General features: G+C 43.7%; 1 protein-coding gene across 1 annotated transcript in view; it reads right to left on the reverse strand.

Moving 5' to 3' along the window:
• Positions 1 to 6,719, reverse strand: part of si:ch211-195m9.3 (galaxin) — a 32,814-nt gene extending 26,095 nt beyond the window's left edge. Inside the window, exons 1-4 of the mRNA XM_050062068.1 lie at positions 6,680 to 6,719; positions 6,544 to 6,576; positions 4,758 to 4,794; positions 884 to 999 (exon numbers count right to left, since the gene is read on the reverse strand). The gene's annotated coding sequence lies outside the window, so the exon portion shown is untranslated. The remainder of the gene's footprint in view (positions 1 to 883; positions 1,000 to 4,757; positions 4,795 to 6,543; positions 6,577 to 6,679) is intronic.
• Between the last annotated feature and the right edge of the window lie 985 nt (positions 6,720 to 7,704).

The raw sequence follows: 7,704 nt of genomic DNA on the forward strand, positions 1-7,704 counted from the left end.
TTGCAGCTCAGTTTCTGAAGAGGGGCGATCATGCTCTGCTTGGAATTCATGTTTCACTAAATGAACCGAGTTCCCCAGAGCCGGCAGCACTCATGCAGCCCCAAACCATGATGCTGCCACCACTATACTTGACTGTAGGCAAGGGACAGTTGTCTTGGTGCTCTTTCAGCATGTGTGGCACCCACATGAAATACAACTTGACTGGTTCACAGAGTCATATAACCACGAGGCGGTAGTTCTAGTTTTAGCTAGGTGTATCTAAAAAAACTGGCAATTGTTAGTATATAATGAGTTAAATATACAGATTTTTTATAGCGTAGGTATTAAATAAACCTCTTTAAACATGACATAGAATTCAGCATACAGTAATGTGCTATTAAGACTTTTGCCAACATTCACTTGTCAACCATGGAGAATGTTTATGGGAATTGTGTTGCTCTGTTTTCCTTGAGTGTTCATTTAGGTGACAAAATGCATATTTAATTACAATGCGAAAATCATCCAACTACTTATTACCCACATGGATGAGTAATATCACAATCATCAATCATCAAGTTGTCATACAGCCAGAGGAGACGCTGTGCCTAGACTAGGAGACAATGGGTCTTTACTCCTTACACTGCTTTACAGGTGCCAGGTTATGTTGCAATCATCACCTGTTATCACATACCTGAGGTAGAGCACTGAGGTTTTAAACAAGCTGAAATACAGGGTAGCTACCACATGAAGCCGTTTAAAGTTTGTCGTGCCATTATATGTCTTTAATAATATCATTAAATTCTCTTATCATGTACAACAGCTCCCCTCCATGTTTTTTTTGCTGAAATAACAAAAACTTTCATTCCAAGTTCTCGCCCATTTGACACGAATGTGTAGTCTTTACCTGTTTGGTTGTATCCATCTTCTGCTTTACAACAAGTGGCTGTTTCAGGGTTGAAAGCATTCCCTCCACAACATGACAGCCCTGCCCCTGGATGAAGTTGATTCTTGCAGGTTTCTCTGCGTTAACATCACAGTGAATAGACAATAAAGTTATTTTACACATGAACTGAGCCTCCTTTCATTCTATGCACATTTCATCCTTGTCCTTCGTAACACTGCCCTCTGATGGACTTTGTGAAAACACTCTAGAACAGGTACACGCATTTCCACCTTTGCTCTTGCATTTAAAACATATTATGCAGGAAAAACAGAAGATCCACAGTAAAAGATCACATTTTAAGGCTCCAGCAGGGAAGGATTTGGCTTTCAACAGGAACAAACAGTTGCTGGGCTTTTCAACAGGGTGTGCAACGAAGAGAACGGAGGGTGGGAGATCACAGTCAAAGTCAGAATCAGTGTACACATGCGAGGAATTCAACTCTGGTTTTCCATTGGATTGCTCGATTTGTTAGAATTTGCTATTGTTGTCATAACAAGTAGCTATTCTCAGAGAATTACGTGTAGAGCAGAGTAAAAACCAGACTGTCAATGCAACTGTTATTCATCCATTATTAATTCATCTTGGGACCATTATTGTGCTCAGTAAAAGTGATGATACACTAAAGAAAAGCTCATAGGGTCACGGGTAACCATAGGATGGATTGCTTAAGAATCATTGTTATACAAGAGTAAATGTCAATCCAGATTTAAGCTTTTGATATAATAGCCCAAACTGTCGGTGAGACTTTGACATGCCCCGTGTCACCGAAATCAATAGGGAATTGTTCTATGGGAATTTGACCGTCGTTGGCATCAGACCATGGTTTTATCTCCAAAATAGCGTATCAGTGACTACAGCATAGCCAAATTTATCCCTCCCTCTATCCTTCTGTCATGACACACATTTGTACATCTGTATTTGTAGGGAAGTTCAGACACATGCCCTTAAAAAGATAACTGAGATTATATGAAGTGGGGTTGTATGGGGTACTTATCCATAGTCAGTGTTTCACCTACAGAAGATGTCTGCAGGCAGTGGTGTAGTGGAGGGTATACTCAGATATACGAGGTATACCCACTTCTTTTTCTATCCAGTTACAGTATACCCACCTATCAGCTAAAAAGCCATTGTAATACATAGGAGAATATGCCCACTTCCTCATCGGTAACCTACCTATCTACCTAGTAGTACACCCACCTCATCAATTACCACTACACCACTGTCTGCAGGCACACTCCCAGTTTGGAGAAGTGGGGGGTGTGCAGAGCCGACGCAACGTACTGCTGTGGATGGAGGAAAGCAGCTAAACATTTTAGCCACCTAAAAAAGCTCCAACCCAAAAAAGTCTACAACAGTTTATGTTGTGTATTTACACCACTTTACCTTCCCATCAGACAGCCCTCTCCGATGAGGAAGCCATTAACGGCTTCAGCTCCCCATCTATGCTTTCGACAAAGCCTAAAGACTCCCTTGACAAAAAAATAAATAAATAAAAAATTGGCTCACTGAACACGATTGCTGCTGTTCTCCCACTACCTCGACCAGTTACTTAGTTTGTGTTATTGTGTGACTTTGGTGAATCAAAACTAACCACTTTAAATGCCAAATTCACACAGTAACCCTGATGGTAGACCAGCAGCTCCTGTTCAGTAAAGTTAAATCCCTGTTTTTCTTACTGGAATTTGGCATTGAAGAGAGCAATATAACATCTTCAGTTACCCATCAGAAATTGCTGTCTGACAGTAAAGCAAAGAAAATCATCTGAATGTAGCGTACACTTAAACTGATAATTTTTTTAGGCTAAAATTCAGCGATCATACAAAACATTAAAACCACTGACAGGTGAAGTGAACAACATTGACCATCTTGTTACAATGCAATGTTCTGCTGGGAAACCATGGGTTCTAGCATTCATGTGGATGCCACCTGACATGCTCTGACATGCCCCCCCCCCCCCTGTAAGATTTGCTTTCACCCCACCTCACAACTCAAAAGATCTGCAGCTAACGGTCTGGTGCCAGGCACCAAGAGACACCCCCCAGAGGTCCTGTGTTCATGCCTTGACAGGTTAGCCTGGTTCCAGACCATAGACCCCGCCCACTCAACTGAGTAGGCTTGCATCTCTGGTCTGGCATACTGCAATGAATTTGCGATTTATCTCGTCCAAACGATGGACGGACCAATGAACGCCGGGGGTGGGGGCGGGTCTAGCGATTAGCCAATCAGCGCCACGCCAATGACCGCTGCAGATCCTACAGACCACATTAACGATGCTATCGAGGTATTTCGCCACTACTCGCGTTAATGGAGGACCAAATTAAGGAAGCTGCTAAACTGGATTTAAGGGCGATGCAGCTGGGCGTGCACGACGACGGAGACATTTTAAACGGGCAATGCTGGCTTGTTTTCGGCACCCCCGAGGCATGGATACTAATGACGTCAGATTCTGGGTGAGTCGTTGATCTCTACTGATTGGTTAGGGAAAAATCAAATTCCCTCCCCCTTGTAAATTGCCTTCAGTGGAAGCAATGTCAGACTGAAGGTTCTGGGAGCTTCAGTCTGACACTCAGGCTATTGACAGGTCAGAGCCAAGTCCAGTCCAAGGAGCACCCACCGTGGATTGGGGGTACCTCTGGGGTACCAGCACATCCCTCAGATGTTCGGTGAGATTGGGATCTGAGGTATTTGGAGGCAAGGTCAACACCTTGCGCGCTTTGTCCCATTCCTGGGGTCATGCCTGAGCAGTTTTTGTGAAGTGGCATGGTGCAATGTCCTGCTGAGGGGCCACTGCCATCGACCAGTGCCGTTGCCATGAGGGGGGGCCCTTGGTCTGCAACAGTGTTTGGGTGGGTGAGCACATCAAGTAGCATCCACATGAATGCCAGGATGCAAGGTTTCAAAGCAGAACATTGCACTGTACCAAGATGATCAATGTTACTTCACCAGTGGTTTTAATGTTTTGGCTGATCAGTGAATGTTTTGTTATTTACCCCTCCACAGCAGTAAGCTACATTGCTTAGGTTCCCTGCCTGCTTCTCTAAACTGGGGTGTACCAACTGACTAACCTGGTAAGACTTTCCTGGTGATGTGAGCTCAACATTCCATTTCGCTCTCTCTGTCAGTCTGCATTCATGCAACACTCAACAATTTCAGTGGGTGGGAGTACTCACCTTGACAGACAAACTCCTTCAGCCCACGTGTAACGAAACACCAGGGAATATCGTATTCATCGCCATCGGAGCCATTTGATAAATCAAGCTTTTGCAAAATCCAATCAGAGGAATGGGGAAAACGTCTCTTCCCGCAAGAAACTCTGCGTGTGCATACTCTGGTTCTTGTTTAATTGTCGTTATTGGCTCTATTTCTGCATATTTATTGCTGTGTTTACTTTGCTAACGTTAAAGTTGCCGCTTGTGGCTTTGGGAGGTGCCATTCCTGTTGTGCAAGCTTTTACGTGATCGACCACGGCTACAGTACGGATCCTTCATCGGCCCCCATTTGGACTTTGATTCCTGGAAGTGTTTGGGGCAGCATCAAGTCGAGACTGATACGGAGAGTGGGAAAGAATGTTGAACTCACGTCATTAGGATGGTCTTATCAGGCCACTGACTGACATCTGCTGTAGGTAATACACTGACTGTGTGTAAGCAGCTACCTCATACACATCACCTCAAAAAATTCAAATCGATCCCTTTAATCTCTGAAAGACCAGCCAAAATGTCTTCAACTTTGCTAAAATGCTTTCACTCCCAAAGCACTGGAAATGCATAATGGTCCTCACAAACACACACACACACACACACACACACACACACACACACAGTGAGAAACTCACTCGTTGCTGTTGCTCTTCAAGGCTGCTGGAGCTCCCTCTGTCCACAAACACAAAAGTTAGAAGTGCTGGGTCAGTGGACTAATGTGTACTGTTAGTCTAAATGTGTAATTGTTTGGAGATGAGCAATAAATTCTGCTGAAAATAAGCTCTCTCGTCCTGTGTGAAATGCAATAGCACCCTTCTTGACACTATGATCAATATATAATGTAATAATATTCACATATGCACATAGAATTTTAAAAAAATATATGTAATTTTACTTTTACTTAAATATGTATGTGTCATGTTTTGTAACTATTCATTTCAAGTCACACCCATGAGAGTGAGAACAAAAGTCACATGGGAAAGCTCCGACGAACTGTGAGAATGTTTGCAGACTCAGCAGGGACGTTTGCTCAGAGATACAGTATTCTAATACTCATTCCATCCCAACATATTGGCATCTAAGATAAGAGACATGCATACACAGACTGCACCTTGTCAGCTTTCCCTTGCTCAAAAACCTGCCCAATTCTCCAACGTCAAATCAGACGCACTTATCCACCTCCTCAATTTACACCCTCCGGCTTCACTGTCAATGATCACTCATCACAACATACTGTGAAATGCTGCGTCACTACAATGCAGTCTGTGCCGTCTTTTTTTTCCCGACTCCAGCCCACATGGAAAAGTAGACACATCCCACGTTTAATGGCATGCAACAGAAAATGTCATTACAATTTACACGCACTTTTCATGAGCTTGAGGCGTGCTGGGACAAGAATTTTAATTAATTAATTTTAATGCTTTATGATTTGATGTCAGTGATTATCTCCTCTCAAACCACAAGACTAGATCATTACAGCCCGCCGGATAATTGCGCCACTTCTGCAACACAGTTGCGCACATCCAAAAACCGTTTAAGGCAGGTGCTGGACCAGTTAATCATGCTGAAAGGTCCGCACACTGCAGCTCCCTAACATTCATTTTGAGCACATTCACACTAGGGCTGTCAGACCGAACTTCGCTATTCGAAAACAATTCGAATTATTGTAAAAGTAAGCATATTCAAAGTTGGAAACTAAGGTTCGAATATTTTGAAAAAACAAAACAAAACGGCGCTCTATCGTGCATTAAGAGATGTTTTTTGGGGAAATACATGACTGTCAGAGAAGCCCCGTTTACAAACAGACCTACAATCCATCTCCTCTCCTCTCCTCTCTCTCTTCTCAGCGGAGGGTGCCCTGTCAGCCCTGCGCTGACAGTGACAGGGCGCATCTCTTTGATCCGAAGTGACACAGCCCGTTTGCTCATGCTTCGGGGTCGTTCAATAGAGTAATTGCAAATAAATATTGTTTTAATGTGTAACTATTGAAATGTTGTAGCCTATACCAAGGAAAGATTCGAATATTATTCGAATTTTTAACATAAAAAACATTAAAAATTCGAATCTGATTTTGGGGGAAGATTGACAGCCCTGCTTCACACGTCTGGAGGAGACTGAAGAAGAGCACTCACTCAAAACGCCACTTGTGGATTAACTGCACTTAAAGAAGCATTTGTTCCTGATTTATTGCCACTTGGGCAACGCCTCTCACACATGCACATACCTGTCTCCCACCCCCAACCCCCTGACTCTCATTCTCACACGGTCACTCACACTTTAATTTAAAATACCATCCCAGCTTGGACGTGGAAAAAACCCTGAACACATACATGACACTGAGAGAAGAATAAATGATCTCTGGGATGGCTCACTGAACATGCTGTGTAATTAGCCTAAGGATATTTAATCAGGTCTACTTACCACAGCCAGTGGGAAAGCCGCAAATCAGCCAAACTGGAAAAATGCAATCAGACGCATGAGTATATTGGAAACAAACTGTCACTGCCAAAAATCCAAAATGTAGCCTACTTGTGTAAAAGATGCGCCCATAGCCTACCCAGTCCGAGAGCCCAGCAGATCATCTTGCTGCTGATCTGCTGTACCGCAGAATGAGAGGCGCTATGATGCTGAGACAGGCCTGCTTTAAAACACTGCCAATGGGCCACTCCTACCACGTGATACACCTAAAAATATGTCACCTATAAAGCTTCTGAGTTAAGACGTTCTCTATCGACAGCGCTCACCAGTGTAGATGTGACTCATGATTGAAGCTTCCTCTTTTTTTTATCAAAGGTATGAACATGAGGTCTTGCATCAGGTGGAATAGGCTAAACTTCACATGACGCCACTCTGTATGCACATAGTTTACTGACGGACAAGGGGACAGCTGGTGAAAAATTACACGAGTGATTCAGGCTGTTTGCTTGCAGTGCGTGAGCTTATTTTTCCCAATTTATATTGACGCCAAAATTGTGGAATGTTGCATGCGCAGGCTCATGTGTCTGGTGAAGCTGGGGTGGTCCTCCGGGAAGACCCGATCTCGAAGCTGATGTAAGGAGGTGGACACCACTTCGTGAAGGCGTAGGTTTTTAGATGGAGGGGAGTCCCTGGTGAATTTTTATGCATGAATTTGTACCTTGTCTGCTCAATTTATGGTGTAAATGCCGTTAATTATGCTAAAACAAAAGTCCTGTACCTTTATGGTTTTATTGGGGGGGGGGGGGGGGGGGGGGGGGTAAGTTGTGGTAAGGATCAAAGCCCACAAGACAACACTCATGGTCCAGCTGTCAGCTGTGTGAGAGACTCCGCATTTGTCTTTCCTTAACTGGCCACAGTGACCAAAAGATGGTCAGAACAGACTAAAACGTGTTTGTTTTTTCTCTGACTAATCTCATATTTCACCAGGCCTGTTGTTATGTTGGAGCCTGAGAACTCAGATCCAGATTTCTCAGTTAAATGTCTATATTGCAAACCCCAGAGAAATAAGGTCGAAGTGTAACCGTTCAAGTAGCCTATCTTCAAATAGTCTAGTTCGTGGGAAAGGGATGGATAAGACAACCCAGGCTGGACTCGAGCCCTGCC

This window comes from Epinephelus moara, chromosome 2, assembly GCF_006386435.1.
Source record: "Epinephelus moara isolate mb chromosome 2, YSFRI_EMoa_1.0, whole genome shotgun sequence".
Classification (NCBI taxonomy): Eukaryota; Metazoa; Chordata; class Actinopteri; order Perciformes; family Serranidae; genus Epinephelus; species Epinephelus moara.